This window comes from Oncorhynchus masou, unplaced genomic scaffold (genome assembly GCF_036934945.1).
Source record: "Oncorhynchus masou masou isolate Uvic2021 unplaced genomic scaffold, UVic_Omas_1.1 unplaced_scaffold_3340, whole genome shotgun sequence".
In the NCBI taxonomy this organism is placed as follows: Eukaryota; Metazoa; Chordata; class Actinopteri; order Salmoniformes; family Salmonidae; genus Oncorhynchus; species Oncorhynchus masou.
The window spans coordinates 9,583-13,985 of NW_027009753.1; positions in this window are offsets into that span (position 1 = coordinate 9,583).

Below are 4,403 nucleotides of genomic sequence, written 5' to 3' on the forward strand. Positions count from 1 at the left end.
GCTCCCTGGAATACCTTCTAGCCCTCTGTAAACCTCTTGATGCTATGGGGGCGCTATTTCATTTTTGGATGAAAAACGTTTCCGTTTTAAACAAGATATTTTGTCACAAAAAGATGCTCGACTATGCATATAATTGATAGCTTTCGAAAGAAAACACTCTGACGTGTCCAGAACTACAAAGATATTTTCTGTGCGTGCCTCAGAACGTGAGCTTCAGGCAAAACCAAGATGAGACGGCATCCAGGAAATGAGCAGGATTTTTGAGGCTCTGTTTTCCATTGTCTCCTTATATGGCTGTGAATGCGAGAGGAGTAAGTCTGCCCTTTCTGTCGTTTCCCCAAGGTGTCTGCAGCATTGTGACGTATTTGTAGGCATATCATTGGAAGATTGACCATAAGAGACCACATTTACCAGGTGTCCGCCCGGTGTCCTGCGCCGAAATTGGTGCGCAAAAGTCAGCTGCAAGTATTTTTCCATGGAATTTAGAGAAGAATGCAAGCTTCCACGAACGATATATCAATGAAGAGATGTGAAAAAACACCTTGAGGATTGATTCCAAACAACGTTTGCCATGTTTCGGTCGATATTATGGAGTTAATTCGGAAAAAGTTTGACGTTGTAGGTGACTGAATTTTCGGTTCGTTTCGGTAGCCAAATGCGATGTACAAAACGGAACGATTTCTCCTACACACAGACACTTTCAGGAAAAACTGCGCATTTGGTATGTAACTGAGAGTCTCCTCATTGAAAACATCCGAAGCTCTTCAAAGGTAAATGATTTTATTTATTTGGTTATCTGGTTTTTGTGAAAATGTTGCGTGCTAAATGCTACTCAAAATGCTAAGCTAGCTTAGCATACTCTTACACAAATTAGTAAATTTCTATGGTTCAAAAGCATATTTTGAAAATCTGAGATGACAGTGTTGTTAAGAAAAGGCTAAGCTTGAGAGCAGGCGCATTATTTTCATTTTATTTGCGATTTTCAGAAATCGTTAACGTTGCGTTATGCTAATGAGCCTGAGGCTTTAGTCACGATCCCGGATCCGGGATGGGGAGTTTCAACAGGTTAACCTGATTAAACACCTTCCTCGCGCCGGCCTCGGAGAGCGGGATCAAATCAAATTTATTTATATAGCCCTTCGTACATAAGCTGATATCTCAAAGTGCTGTACAGAAACCCAGCCTAAAACTCCAAACAGCAAGCGATGCAAGTGTAGAAGCACGGTGGCTAGGAAAAACTCCCTAGAAAGAAACCTAGAGAGGAACCAAGCTATGTGGATCACCCAGTCCTCTGGGTCGGTAGAGGGGGGAACTCACGCACGGCACGGTGTTGTTATTGTCGAAGCATCAAATACATTGCGTTTGTCTGGAAGAGAGTCATCGTTGGGCGGCTCACGGCTGGGTCTTCCTTTGTAATCCATCATAGAGACTGTAGCTAGCCCCTGACACATGGGCAGGCATCAGAGCCTATGTAGTATGATTCCACCTTATTCCTATATTGTCCTTTTGCTAGTTTGATGATTCTGCGGAGGTCGGAGCAGGACTTCCTGTACTTGTTCCTGTTCTCAGTCGTAGACTCTTGCTTACCAACTCCAGTGTATATTTGGCCTTGTGTTTTAGGTTATTGTCCTGCTGAAAGGTGAATTTGTCTCCCAGTGTCTGTTGGAAAGCAGACTGAACCAAGTTTTCCACTAGGATTTTTTCCAGTGCTTAGCTGTATTCTGTTTCTTTTTTAACTCCCTATTCCTTGCCAATGACAAGCATACCCATAACATGATGCAGCCACCACCATGCTGGTACTCAGGGATGTGTTGGATTTGCCCCAAACATAACGTTTCGTATTCAGGACAAAAAGTGAATTTCTTCGTCACATTTTCATCAGTTTTACTTTAGAGCCTTTTTTGCCACACCAATTAAAAATGTAAAAAAAGTTATATAAAATACAAATACAGGTTATTGTATGGGACTATCAATCCTTTTGAGAAAGATAATTAGAAAAAATAAGTGTTTTTGTCTGGGATTTTTTATGTGTAGGTTAGGTGGGCTAATTCCAAGGGGGACTACTGTGAGGCTAATGTAAACTAACTTGCAAAAACAGAGAAAGGCAACAACAACAACAACAAAAATCTCATTGCAAAGGAAAATTCAGCAGCTACACAAAAACACATGAGTGGAACAAGAAACTTTTCAACAATAAATAAATAAATAAGAAATAAAACCCCTGGATGTTTTCCTTGAATACAGATTTAAGTCCGTGGAAGGTAAGTGGCCTCACTGTATCATATGTTCAGTGTCTCTGGACAACGAGAGACCGTATAGCCAACGAAATTACAGCGCCATTTGGAAACCAAGCATCTGGTTGGAAAAACAAGATACTTGTAACAGGGGATGGATTGTCAGAAGAGCGTGATAAGGAATGTGGCCTGCATGTAACGGATGTGAAACGGCTAGCTAGTTAGCAGTGTTCGCGCTCAATAGCGTTTCAAATCGGTGACGTCACTTGCTCTGAGACCTTGAAGTAGTGGTTCCCCGCGGCTTTTGTTGAGCGATGGGTAACGACGCTTCGTGGGTGACTGTGGTTGATGTGTGCAGAGGGTCCCTGGTTCGAGCCCGGGTATGGGCGAGGGGACGGTTTAAAGTTCTACTGTTACATGCACACCTGCAAGTGTCCCATCTCATCTCCAAGCCGTAATCTATTGGGGAATAGAAGGCTGCCATTGACACAGTTAGGACAGCGATAGCAGCGCAGTGTCAAATACGTCCAACGAGCAGCTGATGTTGCGATTTAGGGAGTCGGAGTTTGCCATACATTTGAGGCAACGGATGTGGTGAAGGAGGCCAATTTTTTTTTGCTGTTGTGAGGTACAAATTCAGGAAAATGTTTTGTTCTGTAAATCAATCAAAAAGGGAAGGTAACTGGGCATGAGTTAAAAAAAAAAAAAACCTGAATGATTTTTTTCCTTGAGAATGATCTGAAATGGGATGCCTGCGGTGTTATCTACACAGATGGAACCCCGCTATTACTGGGTCGCGGGGAGAATTAAAAGCAACAACAACAAAAAGAATCGTTATGTGCAGTGGGAATCACTACATAATCCAACGGGAAGCACTTGCCACTCTGGGTAAAAGAAGAAGAGCTGATATCAGATATCTTTAAAAGTTGAACTCCCTGAATCTGTCTCTGCAATTGTCAGAAACCAAGGGTTTTTTGAAATGTTCCGAAAGATAGCCACTTTCAAGAAAGGTAGAGCTGTGGAAAACAGCACTTGAGAACGGGCACAATACCATTCTCGCTAGTGAACGATGCCATTGGCGATAACAAGTGATTACTTGACAACCTTGAAGTCCAGTCTGGAAAAAATACTTCCCAGAGAACAGCTCCCAGAATTCAGATCACTCACCCCTTTCTGGTGGACATCGACATCTCTCATCTCTCCATGGAAATCCAGGATCAGCTGACCTGTGAACTTCATTTGCAAAGACAGCGAGTTCCGGTTCTGGACTACGCAGCTCTCACAAGATAAATCGGCAAATCACAGCTCTCGTGCCATTCGAATCAGCCTACCTGCGTGAGCTTGGCTTCTAATGTTTTTGTCCGTGTTGGAAAACCAAGTGCAGATCCAGGCTTGAAGTGGAGGATTAACCTTGAGACTTTCTGTATCCAAAGATATCTCCTCAAATCACCAAACTGTCTGCGCAATTGAACTCTAGTTTTTTAACATTATGATAATTGTCCCACCGGTAGTAGTAGTAGTAGTAACACCAATGATATTAACACCAAAGAGATATTTTTGATATGAGTATTTTCTGAACGAGGCCATACATGTTCAAATATGAGGTCATCAATCCATTCCAAATGATTCGCTGAAGTGATATGATTAATCATTTTGCTCAAAATGTCAAGAGTTTGCAAAGTTGTCATCAAGGCAAAGGGTGGCTACTTTGAAGAATCTCAAATATATTTTGATTTGTTTAATACTTTTTTCAGGGGGTTACTACATGATTCCATGTGTTATTTCACAGTTGATGTCTTCACTGTTATTCTTCAATGTAGAAAACTTTTTTTTTTTTAAACAACCCTTGAATGAGTGGGTGTGTCCAAACTTTGGACTGGTGCTTGCGAACCACATCATGATATATAACCATCCAATGCCTGACTGCACAGGCGATGATGTGGCAGGAAACCATTGGTTGATCCATGTCGTCGGGTAGGAACTCAACCAGTGTGTGAGGTGTACTATATCAGCTTCCCCAGGAAGTACCCGACTTCCTCCTCCTCTTGGTTCATCCGAGGATCGTTACAATATTCATAACAGATCAAACTGAATAAAAAGGAGTTTGTTTCAAAGGAAAAGAAAGGTTTGTAGACCATACAGCCAAGTGAATAAACAAACATAACAACA